Below are 12701 nucleotides of genomic sequence, written 5' to 3' on the forward strand. Positions count from 1 at the left end.
GTACGTTACTTGATCTCTTTACATTTTTGCTTCTTTAGATCTTCAACAGGGACAATAAAATCCCCCCTTCCTGCCTCACAGGAGTTTGGGGAGCATCAAATGAGGTGATATATAAAACTAGCACTTGGTGAGCCACTGAGCGCTATACAAATGGCTACATGTCATCACAACTTCGAAGCTGGTAAACCCTAAAATGAGTCACCCTCCACCGCCAGCACCCCTCACTCCCCAAATCCAATCTGTCCTCTGGCCTACCAGCTTTTCCTTTGCTCATTCCCTCCTTCTCAACCCACTGCATGACATGAATTATACCTGGTCTTATCTTGTGCCCAAACCACGGCCCCAGGCCCTGCCTTCCCTCACCCACCCCTCACAACTTCCTCCTAAACCTTCACCTTCATAAAATACGCTTATTTTATAAGGACCCTGCTGAAAACAAGAAGCCTTTGGGAGTTGTCAAGGTTTGTAGGATGGACTTCACAATCTCTTCACCCTGGCTTTTGGGTCCTCCCTCCCACACAGGGTCAAGTTCCTCAAATTCTGCAACAAGCCAACACCTCCCACCCCAGGCAATCCCCCATCCTGTACCTATCTAGGTCCTCCTGGCCTTTCCCAGGCAGAGGGGAAGGGGTTGACCCGGGCTCACTCTGCACCTTTTGACCAATCCAGATCTAGCTCCTGCCAGTTCTCTAAACACCCTCTCCATCCCTCGGGTGCAATCCTCACTTCCGGGTCAGAGGCCTGCCCCCCTCCCTTTCCTTATGCCCTGAGGGCAGGGCCTGGCAAAGTCCTCTGACATCCTCTATACTAGGCCCTGGAATTGATCTGCTAATCATTCTAGTACTTAAACTTTCTTTGCCTAACTGGATTTCATAGGAATTATTTCTTCAGTTCTCTTTGTAGCTTTGATATCTATGTGTATATCATATCTTTTTTTTTAATTTTTTTTAACGTTTTATTTTTGAGACAGGGAGAGACAGAGCATGAACGGGGGATGGTCAGAGAGAGAGGGAGACACAGAATCTGAAACAGGCTCCAGGTTCTGAGCAGTCAGCACAGAGCCCTACGCGGGGCTCGAACTCACGGACCGTGAGATCGTGACCTGAGCCGAAGTCGGACGCTTAACCGACTGAGCCACCCAGGCACCCCTGTGTATATCATATCTATTCCCACATAAGATACTGTTTAGCTATTATGCTTTAAATAAAAAGCTGTGCTTCATAAATTCTTCTATAACTTCTTCCTCTCAACATTATGTTTCTGAAATTGACCTATGTTGATACCTACAGCTATAAACCATTCATTTTCAAAGCTATAAAATATCTCTTTGATATATTTGAGTACCTCACAACTTATTTATCCATTATATCGTTGATGGATATTTAATAAAACATTTGCTATTAGAAGCAATGCTATCATGAACATTCCTGTGCATGTTTCTAGCTCACATGTGTTAAGTTTCTAGAGTGAGGCTGCTTGGTAACAGGGTCATACAATCAACCGTACCTGGTAATGACAATGGTCTTCCCCAGTGGATGAAATACTTCTACCTACAGCGCTGAAGATTGCCTCAAAATACTGTCAAGCGTTTAAATGTTTGCCAATTCATGGGTGTAAAATGTTATTTCACTGTGGCTTTAATCTGCATTTCCCCAATGGGGTCAAACATCTTTTCATGTGTTTATTAGCCATTTGGTTTCCTCTATAATAACAGGCCTGTTCCTGTCTTTAACTGTTTTTCAACCTGGCTGTCTTTTTCTTAATTGACGTGCAGGAGTTCTATATATTCTGGGTGCTCATCCTTTATTGGTATTGTGTGTTACAAATTTCTTCTTCCAGACGATGGCTTTCCTTCCTTTTCACTCTCTTTTGATGAGAAGTACTTTAAGGTAGTTGAATTTATCAACCCTTTCCTTTCTGGTACATCATTTGTGTAAGTTGTTTAATAAACCCTTCCTTACCCAGAGGTCATGAAAGGATTTATATTTCCTTTTAAGAAAAAAAGTGTTAAAAACTTCAAAAAGGAAGTTATATAAGTGGTCCATAAGCACATAAAAAGTACTCAAAATTATTAGCCATCGAGGAAATGCAAGTCAAAACCACAATGAGAAACCACTATACATCCACCAGGATGGCTAAAATTAGGAACCTGGTAACACCAAACTGTGGCAAGGATGTGGAGCAACCGAACCTTTACTACCCTTTGTTGGCAGGAGTGTGAAATTGTAGAACCACCTCGGGAAAGGTCAGGCAGCTTCCTAAAAAGCTGAACATACAGCTATCCTATGATCCCGCAACTCTGCTTGGTATTTCCCCAAGAGAAATGAAAGCATATGTCCACAAGATAATTTCTACTAGAATATTCACAGCAGCTTTATGCATAATCGCCAAAAATCAGAAACAGCCCTGTTGTTAACCATCACAAGAGAATGGAGAAGTGGAATGGGATGGAGTCCTACAGCAGAATACGACTCAGCAAGAAAAAGAACAGGCTACTGATGCATGTGACACAGACCAATCACAGAAATACTGGGCTGAGTGCAAGGAGCCTTACACAAAAGAATACATGTTTTAAGATTCTATTCCTATGAAGCCTAGAATAGGCAAAAAAAAAAAAAAAAAAAAAAAAAAAAATTATAATGGCTAAAAATCACATCAATGGCTGCTGGTAGGTGGGGTTAGGAATGGGGAAGGAGCACGACCTGAGAACTTGCTGGGGGCACAGTAGTATTCCGCATCTGGGCAGAAATCTGCATTTAGATGGTGCATACATTTGTCAAACAAAAAGGAAACAAATTTATGGGGCGCGTGGGTGGCTCAATTAAGCAGTTAAACATCAGACTTTGGCTCAGGTCATGAACTCTCAGTTCCTGAGTTCGAACCCTGCATCGGGCTCTGCACTGACAGCGTGAAGCCTGCTTGGGATTCTCTCTCTGCCCCTCCCCCCCCCCACATGTTTTCTCTCTCTCTCAAAATAAATAAACTTAAAAAAAAAAAGGAAACGGGCGCCTGGGTGGCTCAGTCGGTTAAGCATCTGGCTTTGGCTCAGGTCGTGATCTCGCAGTTTGTGAGTTCGAGCCCCGCATCGGCTCTGTGCTGACAGAGCATTTTGGGAGCATCTGGGTGGCTCAGCTGGTTAAGCTTCCAATTCTTGATCTCAGCTCAGGTCTTAATTTCAGAGTGAGTTCGAGCCCTGCATTGGGCTCTGTGCTGGATGTGAAGCCTACTTCAAAACAAAACAAAACAATTAAAAAAAGTTTTTTTAAACATTTATTTATTTTTGAGAGACAGAGACAGAGCATGAGCAGGGGAGGGGCAGAGAGAGGGAGACACAGAATTTGAAGCAGGTTCCAGGCTCTGAGCTGTCAGCAACAAGCCTGAAGCGGGGCTCGAACTCACAAGCCATGAGATCATGACCTGAGCCGAAATCGGATGCTTAACCAACTGAGCCATCCGGGGGCCCCACAAACAAACAAATTCTGAACTCTAGTAAGTGACAGGTGTACTGAAGTGTTCAAGGATTAAGTATACTGATATGTGGAACTTTGAAATGCATGCAAAAATAAAACAGATTGCAATGGAAAAAGGCACAGAAAGATGTGACAAAGCAAATACAGGAAAACACTCACTGCAGCATCTAGGAGGCAGGGAGAAGGGGGTATACATTCTTTCAACTTTGCTGTAGGTTTGAAAATTTTCACAATATCAAAGGACAAAAACATATTTTCAAATGGAAGAGACCGGCTTTAAAAAATAAGATCTATTTGGGGCGCCTGGGTGGCTCAGTCGGTTAGGGGTCCAACGTCGACTCAGGCTATGAGCTCATGGTTTGTGGGTTTGAGCCCCGCGTCAGGCTCTGTGCGGACAGCTTGGAGCCTGGAGCTTGCTTTTGATTCTGTGTGTGTACGTGTGTGTGTGTGTGTGTGTGTGTGTGTGTGTCTCCCCTCCCCTGCTCATGCTGTCTCTCTCTCTCAACAATAAACATTAAAAAAAAATTTTTTTTAAATAAGACCTATATCAGCAAAGTCTGCCTTTGAGAAAGGTGACTGAAAGAAAAAGATCAATCCTTACATGTGATAGTGCCTTGGGAGTTTGCAAAACACTTTTACACCAATTATTTTAAGTGATCCTCACCAAAACCTGGGTATTCTAGCCTCATTTACACTTGAGGAAACTTGGGATCAGAATCTGGCAAATATCACACAGCAGGTGCCCGACAGAGCTGGACCTAAAAGCGAAGGTCTCAGGTGCTTCTTCCTGGGTTCCTTCAAACACACCTCACTGGGGAGCTGCCATCATCTCCAAAAGGCTGAAGGCCACACGGAAACTGCCCACGTGCCACTAGCTCTTTGGGTTGTCGCACGAGCAGAGTGACAGGAGCTGAAGGGGCTACGGTCGCTAGCAGCGCGGGCAAGAGACACGAGCAGACAGTGAAACAGCGCGACTCAACACCCCAAATCTACTCCAAACCCATTCAGAACAAAAGCACTGGCAGGCCGCACACTGAGCTCTCTGAGGCCATCTTCAAACCTTAGGGACCTCTGTGACATCCTTCCCGTCTGGGTGGACGGACAACCTGCGTACGGTGCCTAAGACACTGCAACACAAAACTTGTCACAACACTTCTCTGACAAGACGCTCCGCCACTCTCCTTTCCAGAGCAGAACCACAGGAGAACAGAAGGAGGGGACCCAGGAACATGGCTCAACGCGAACACGGCCAAAACTGAAGGCAAAAGCTTTTAGTAACCACCCCGCACATTAATCACTGGCTGCAGGGTATTTTGGCTTTTTGTTAAAGCACATACAACACACCCCGACACTTTTTGTTAATTTAAACAAGGTGAACTAGACCTGTGGAACGTGAACGAAAGCCCTTTCGGCCTTAGAGACCGGTGTATTATTTATCCAAACATTCACTGAGTGCGCCAACCACTTCGGGAAATGTAATGAAACCAGGACAGAGTCCTTGTCCTCAAGAGGCCTGTAATCCAGCAGGAGGCTCAGGACAGATCTCCCAGGCCTACTCGGCCTACAGGGGAAGATCTAAGAGCAGAGAAAAGAGAGTTCAAGTACAACCAGAGGCTCAAGAAAGATTTCAGCTGGGCCTTGAAGATGCAGACATGCAGAGCTGGGGGTGGGGAGTGTGGTGCTCTGGGCAAAGGCTGATGGGAAGAAATAGCTCCGAGGGGGCTCCTGGCTAAGGAAGGCCACCTGAAGCCTGAGCAGGAGGAAGGGAGGGTGAAAAGGACTCCCGAGGGATGCCTGCCAACTCTTGTCAGAGAGCAAAGAGAACAAATTAGAGGGCCCCACAGACGTCTGACTTCGGGAGTTAGCTGGGGCAGGGCCAAATATGGCTGCGACTCTCACGAGAGCAGGCACCCAAGGGAGGGCTGAGTCAGTTTCCCCAGCAAGTCATGACTTAACAAAACCCTGATAATGTGCATTCAGGACGCCTGCTCAAAACCCAGGTGGACCTGTGACACCTGCAGCCTGGCAGAAAGCCAGAGGATGGGAAATGTAACGGAGAGAGGGAGTTAACAGAGAACAGCCCAGGAGCAATGGGTTTGAATCCCTAACTGTATACGCCTAACTGTAAAAGCGTGGGTGAGTTTCCAACCTACAGCGTCTTATCTGCAAACGGGAAACGACACCCGTCATCTCCCAGGATTGCACGGATTACGTGAGATAACATCGGTAATACATACATGCAGCACAATGCCCACAACATCAAAAGCATCCAAGGAACGGTGGGTATTGCGTCTATGAGTAGTCTGCACTCCAGGAACTTCCGAGTCCGGGCCTCCTACCACACTTCACGGTATTGAGAAACCAGGCTGAAGCCACTGACCTTGGACAAGACCAAAGGATTACTCATGTCCTAAGCAACTTCTCCCTCGGTTCTTTGATTTTTAATTAAAAAAAAAAAAAAAAAAAAAAAATCTGTCCTTTAAGGCATTTTAGGTTATCCCGAGACATCTGCCTCACCCTGTACACTCACATCATGAACCTTCTGGTACAAGGGGAAAAACCAGTGTCATGAGCCACTTCACAGGGAGCATCTGTGCCAGAAGGGACCACAGGCCTCATCCCAGCCCTCACAAGGAGGGTCTAGGCTAGCCCAGCGCCAATCTGGGCTGATAAGAGTTGTGACACTCAAAACATCTATCTTAAGAAACACACTTCAAGTTACAGGGTAATGACAGCGCTAGAACAGTTTAGAATATGCATGCAAAGTATCATATACATAATAAGAGTTCAAGAAAATATAAAAAGCATTATCTTTATAGCCAGTCCTAGCCAGATAATAAGATTCTATATACCGAAAGGCTTAAGGACACAATGATGAGAGACGGGATGGCCCTGAGCCACAGAGATAAATGACAGTTACTCATTCCAGGAAAGAAAGTTAGGTCTCACTTTGTCAACTACACTTTCAGAAGGAAACTTTCAATAATTCCATAATCCACCAAGAATCAGTGACCCCTAATGGGGGGCGGGGGGGGGGGGAGGAGGGGAAATCAGGCAGATCACACAAACAGAAATTTGCTTCAGTTAGGGAAATATAAAAATTTCATTAATGCGCTCTGTACATTAAGAGCGGGCGACAAATTTTATTCCATGGCTAAGAAACACCAAGAAACCACTAAACTCTGGATGAGCAGGCTGGTTAGTTTGGCCAGTTTTGAGGAAGAAGGAAAGAAGGGGAAGGTAGTGAAAAATCAGAGAAAATCGGGCGAAGGAAAAGGGAAGGACAGAAGCGGACTAGAGACAGAACGGAGAGTCCGTGTGAGCGGATTCTGAGTGCTGAAGCCAGCAACCCTTGGTGACAGGTTAGTGGAGAGCCACACTACTGTCACCTGTTGTGTACTGCCCGCCCAGCTGCACTAATCCTTAAATCTGTGGAGGGAGATCTACCCTGCTCACCAGGGTGGAAATATATTATTCCCTGGTATAAATGCTCCTAAGGGGCAATAACCAGAAACTTCCATAAAACCAAATCTAAATCCTTCAGCCTCCACTCTAGTTAAAACCGGTTTCTACTTCCTTTATATGGGCTGGGTGCATTTTCCACTTCAATGGCCTGGTTCACACAATTCTTAATTCAACAGATGTCTGTGGAAGGCCCACTACGTGGGGGGGGGGGGGGGGGGGAGGGGGAGGCAGCAGTGAACAAAACAGACGTGACTGTCATCCTCACAGAACTGGTTAGTGACAAATGGTGGGGGACAGGGAGTGGGGGGGAGGCATGGATCATAGCAGTGCAAGGGGCCACTTGCAAAAAGGAGGGGGCCTAGGCTCTCCTCTGACACCCCTGCCCCCATGCTCAAATCTTTCAAGGTCAACTCAAGTCCTAGCTAAGGAGAGGGAAAACCAAATAAATCCAAAGGCTGACAAGAAAATATGGAAATGTTACAGTTAAAGCTCACGCTGATTAAAAACCAAACGAAACTCTAAGTGTTCAAACTGAAGACAGCATTCATTATCTGTCACCACATAGACCGTAACTCCCGAAATGAGTAAACAGAACGTTTTTAGTAATACTTAAATAAGTTCATAAAGATGACCCAGCCTAATGTATTCCAAGGCCCTGAAGTACCTTTGGAATCATTAAGAAGCAAATTACATTTACTATGTTTTAATGTTCAGTATATTTCTTGTACTTTGAATATTGGGATCATGTCCTAACATGTGGCCCAAGACATACCTCAATAAAAAGGCTCTATAACCAAACAAGTTTGGGAACTGCTGACACTCTGAACGCCATTTGGCGATTCCCAGCGTATTTTAGGAAATTCAGTTTTCTGACAAATCCTGCATAAACTTAGTCTGAGCCAGTATTGCCCACACTCATTTGGACATGGCTCCTTTTTTTCATTTAATACCTATTAACGGTCAACAAACTGCTCGGGGAACACATGGGGGATACACTACGGTGTAGGGGACGTGCCGCGTAATCAATTTGAAAACGCGATTATCCGTCTCCCGAGCGTTTTGATGAACTGATGTTTCCTATGTAGGCTAGTAAAATACAAAAACTTCCCCAATGAAATTCTTTTTGAAATTCACTCGGTGAGATGTTTACTGCATTTTTAAGACAAAACATTTTTCAATGAACCAAAATTGGATCTTAGTGTTTTAATTATAAAGGAACTCAAATTAATCGTATAACGACTTGAGTTTGCTAAATTACTGGAAGCTTATCTTCTCTAAACACGTAGTTTTAGATTTCTAGAGTACATTTGATACTTCATTGTAAAAGATTCATCCTGTTAAAGAATAAAACATGCTGATATTTACCTCTGCCCTATTACCTGAAATGCCTAAATACAAATATCTGTAACTGAGATGTGTATCAACACATGTACAGTTTGTGAATAACAAACATTTCTGTGGTTGTGGTGTTGTTATTTATGATGGGATTCCTCCTCTGGAAATACTAATATTACCTTAAACCGTATACTGGAGGTTTTAGGGAATAAAATTCCAGTGACTGAAAAGCTTCATCATTCAGTTAACCATAAAGAACCAAGTTCGACACATTCATTTAGCACCTACTATATGCATGCCAATGGATTAGGCACTGTAACGATGCACGCTATCTTTCTGGGCCTCAACTCAAGACAGTGGTCTGACAATGGGACAGAATATGTAAGACTCAAATCAGGGGCTCTTCAGACACTGTGGACAGCGGAAGAACATAGCTGCTGCCCTGGAGATGCTAACAAGACACACAGGTGAATTTTAGGACACCTACACCACCATAAAAAGGCCGGTAAGACACAGGGCCTCTTTCTACAAGTGCTGGTTTGGTGACCTAAAAGGTCATTATTAGCTAATGCAAGATAACCAATATTAGATGTGGGTCAAAAATGTGAAAGCCCTTGTTAATTCCATATTCAATTTCACTTGTGTAATGCTTTTTTTTAAGCCAATGAGGTAGGCTTAAAGTAGAAGCATCACACGGATATTAAGAGCAGCTTGGATTAACAGCCTAAAACCATCTCAGGTGTCTTCAACAATCTGTAGAAGGAATCCCAACCTCTGCTAATCAGAACAAAGTTAGACTTTCACAGAGGGTACTGGAGGGGTGGGGAAATCACTTCAGCTAGGTTACGCAACACTAGAAAAAGACTTTTCAGTTTCGTATAGAAAGAGCGTCGTGGACGACTGCTAGAAATTTAACACAGAAAGTGAACAAACGGTATCAAACTTGGGAGGTCCAGCCATCTCCGGTGAGCAAGAAAATCCAGACAATTCTGCAAAGGACTTTTAAAAAGCAGCCGCAACGAGAGGGGAGGATGATCAACACTCTGAGGCCATGCACAGCAGAATTCTTTCTTCTGGTTTAATTAAACATAAATGCATGAATTCCAGCTCTAAAATTTCAAATCCAAGAACTGGAAAGCCGCCGCTGTGTGTCTTCATGAACATCTTTTCCCTTTTTTCCATTATTGTCCCTTTAGAAAAATCTTAACAAACAGTAAAGCCCAGAAACTTTGACAAAACATAAGCCAAGGCGATACACGCCGGAGAAGACACACAATTCTGAAAAACAGTCACAAAATGTCCTAGTAAGACTACTTAATAAAAAATTAACTTTGTTCTGCTGAATGCTTCAAACGTCGCGTGTCTAATAGTATTTTCTCATTACATATGCTTTAAATACACCACGTATGCTAATAACCGTGAACCTCAAATACGTGTGCATTGAAGCAGAGCTGTTGTGGCTTCAGATTACATTTTAATAGTCCCAAAGAAACTGGGAAATTGCAACCGCATGCATGTGCAAAGCTGACGGAGGGGAAAACAAAACAGGGTGGTAGGACCCAGCGCCTCGGCTTCCCAGTGCTAGCCGCCCTTCCCTTAACATCACGAGAACCCAAAGAACAAAGTTCACGCTGATTTAACGTTTCTGGGGCGCGCCACCATATCCCGGGGGTTCCCCGCTCTTGGAAGGCGAATTGACTCGAGCGCCCCGGTCAAGTTCACGGCGGGCCCCGCCAGCTGAGACTTAGGACGGGTCCCGGGAACCGACGCCACGGCTCGGAGGGCGTCCCGATCGCAACCCTACCCAGGAGGGTCCGAGGACGCGCGGCTCGGTCTGCCCTCGGGACGCTGCCCCGGCCAGCGGGCGCTGGCGCCCGTCAAAGTGACCCAAAGCCCGGCGAGAGGGCACGCGGCCCGGGAGGGCGCCCCGCCCGGCCCCGCCGCGGGAAAGTTGCCGCCCGGCCGGGCCCGACTTTCGCCGCGGACCGCGGACCGCAGCCCCTGAGCCCTCCCCCGCCCCGGCCGCCCGCCCGGCGCCCCTTACCTTCCTGCCGCTGCCGTCGCGAGGCTCGGACTCCGCGAGGCCGGCACCGCGGGCCCCGGGCGAGGCGGTGGTCTTCTGGCCGGGTGGGAGGCGCGGCCCGGCGGGCGGCGGCGGCGGCGGCGGCGCGGCGGCGGCGCCCGGCGCGTCCTCGGCCTCCTTGCCGCCGTGGTACGCCGCCCGGCCCTCGGAAATGTGGATGCTCGGTGCGCAGCCCATGCTGGCGGCGGCGCGGCGGACACGCTGGCGGGCAGCCGCGATCCGGTCAGCAAACGGCCCGCCCGGCGCCTCGGGGCCGCCGCGGGCGCCGTGTCATCGCCGCCTGGGCGGGCGGCGGCGAGCGCGGGTCTCGCGTCAGGAAGTGCGGCCGCCCCTTTTATCGCGGTGCGGGCGCGGCGGCGGCTGCGGCGGCGGCGGCGCTGGGGAGGGGGCGCTGGGGCGGGCGGCGCGCCGCGGCCGCCCCTCCGAACATGCCCTTCCTGAGGCGGGAGCCGCCGGCCGCCTCCCTCACATCGCCGCGCTCGCCTGGCCGCGCCGCGCTTCCGGGGAATTTCGGGGGAGGAGATTTGCGCTCTCCCAACCCGGGAGCGGGCAAGTCCGCGCCGCGCGAGCGACACCGCCCTGGCCGCGGGGCGGCGCGACCCCCGGGGGAGGTGCGCTCCCCGCCGCGCCCGCCGCCGCCTCCCCGGGCCCGCAGCCCGCGCCGCTCCGCCCGCTGGGCCGCCGCCCCGCGAAGAAACGCCCCTGGTCCGAGCGCCGGCGGCGGAGAAGACTGGTCCGCGCGCTCCCGCCTTTGCGGGGTGGGGGGGCGGGGGTCGAAGGACGCCCGTCGGGGCGACGAGGCCGCGGCCGGCCGTGTGGGGGACAGAGCCGTCGCCTCCAGCCGGGTCTGGGGCCGCGCCGTCGAGAAGCGCGGAAGCGGCTGCGCTCGCCGGTCTGCTGCGGGCGGCGCGGCTCCGGCTCCGCGCTCCGGGCCGGGTCTTGCGGGCAGCACGCCGCGCCCAGCCCCCAGCAGTGACCTCCAGCGGGTGCTGGCGTCAATGCAAAGCAGCCGGGGCGCCCGCCGCCACCTCCCGGCGCCGCGGAAGACTGAGCATGCGCGGCCACGACGGGAGGGGGCGCGCGGCCCGGCTGCCGAGAGGAGGAAAGCGACTCGCCCAAGGACACACGACCGCCTCGGACCTGAGGCCATAAAAATCCGGACCGCTGGGTTCGAATCCCGGTCCCGTAACTTAGCAGCTACTTGACTTCGGTCAGGCCACTACCGCTGAGCCTTGGACCTCTCATTCACTGACGAGGCCCGTGGAAGGACCTCCGTTTGGGGGCGGGTGGCAAGGAAGGCACCCGAACTCCGGGTCCCGGGCGGGTGCGGTCTGGGCGTTACGCCGGAGCCCGCACTGCCCGTGCGTTCCCTCTTGAGCCCAGACCTGGAGAGCCAACGCCTGGCTGGCTGCACTGGCGACCCGGAGGCGGCAGTGTCGAGAACTGTGTTTCGTGGCAGGCGGGGGGCGGGGGGGGCGGGGGCATTTTCCTCCCCTCACCTGGTGCCCAGGACTCCAGAGGCTCCCGACCTGCAGGCACACCGTGCAAAGTGGGGCCTGTGAAGAGCTGTCAGAACCGCACCTCACCCCACACACCACCACTAGCTCTCTGTGTGACCTTGGGCGAGTCACACAACCTCTCTGTGCCTGAAGCTGCAACCCCAGCCCTTTGGAGGACGACGCTCCTGGGTGTCCGACATCACGCACCCCGCAGCGGCCCACCTCGGGCCTGCCCCCCACTCTCCCCCCTCCGTGTGGTTCCCGGTCCGGGGAGACCCCAGCGAGGGCGATCCCCCTCCTTTCCTCTCCCGCCGTCCACACCTTTCCTAACGCGGCCCCGCGGCGACCCAGAGATGCCGCCGCTCACGCCTCGGACCGGCTACCGTGAAGCCCCGGAGGCGTACTCCGGACTGGAGTCCCCGCCGTGGCGCTGGGACGGCGGCACCGGCTCAGGTGCCGGGTCGCCTGCGCCGCCCGAGCCTCAGGACGCCAGGGAGCCCGAGATCCGCAGCCCCGGAGCTTCTCGAGGCGCAATCTTCCGGGCCCGAGGTACCCACCGGGCGGTTTCCCGACGGCGGCGGAGCAGAAAGGCCGGGGAACCCGAGAGCGGCTCGGTGCTATCAGCCCTCTTTACGAGCCGAGCTGGCCCCAAAGCCCTGGCACGTGACTCCATTATCAAATTTAAGCACGTTTAGCAGTAATTACATTTATGCCTCCCTACCTTATAAAAGTACCACCGGCTCAATGATGTCTTGAAAGACACAGGAAAAGTTTCTTACTATCACCCGTTACTCCACCTAAACTGTAGACTGTTTTCTGCCTCTGTTCTGCAGATTTTAGAAGGTCAAT

General features: G+C 50.5%; 1 protein-coding gene across 2 annotated transcripts in view; it reads right to left on the reverse strand.

Annotated features, from left to right (window-relative positions):
- The window catches only part of PDE8A (phosphodiesterase 8A), a 155540-nt gene extending 145137 nt beyond the window's left edge, over window positions 1–10403 (reverse strand). For both annotated transcript variants that reach the window (XM_030317300.1, XM_030317299.1), the window contains exon 1: window positions 10315–10403. The gene's annotated coding sequence lies outside the window, so the exon portion shown is untranslated. The remainder of the gene's footprint in view (window positions 1–10314) is intronic.
- Window positions 10404–12701: the final 2298 nt, after the last annotated feature.

The sequence above is a fragment of the Lynx canadensis genome, chromosome B3 (assembly GCF_007474595.2).
Source record: "Lynx canadensis isolate LIC74 chromosome B3, mLynCan4.pri.v2, whole genome shotgun sequence".
Classification (NCBI taxonomy): Eukaryota; Metazoa; Chordata; class Mammalia; order Carnivora; family Felidae; genus Lynx; species Lynx canadensis.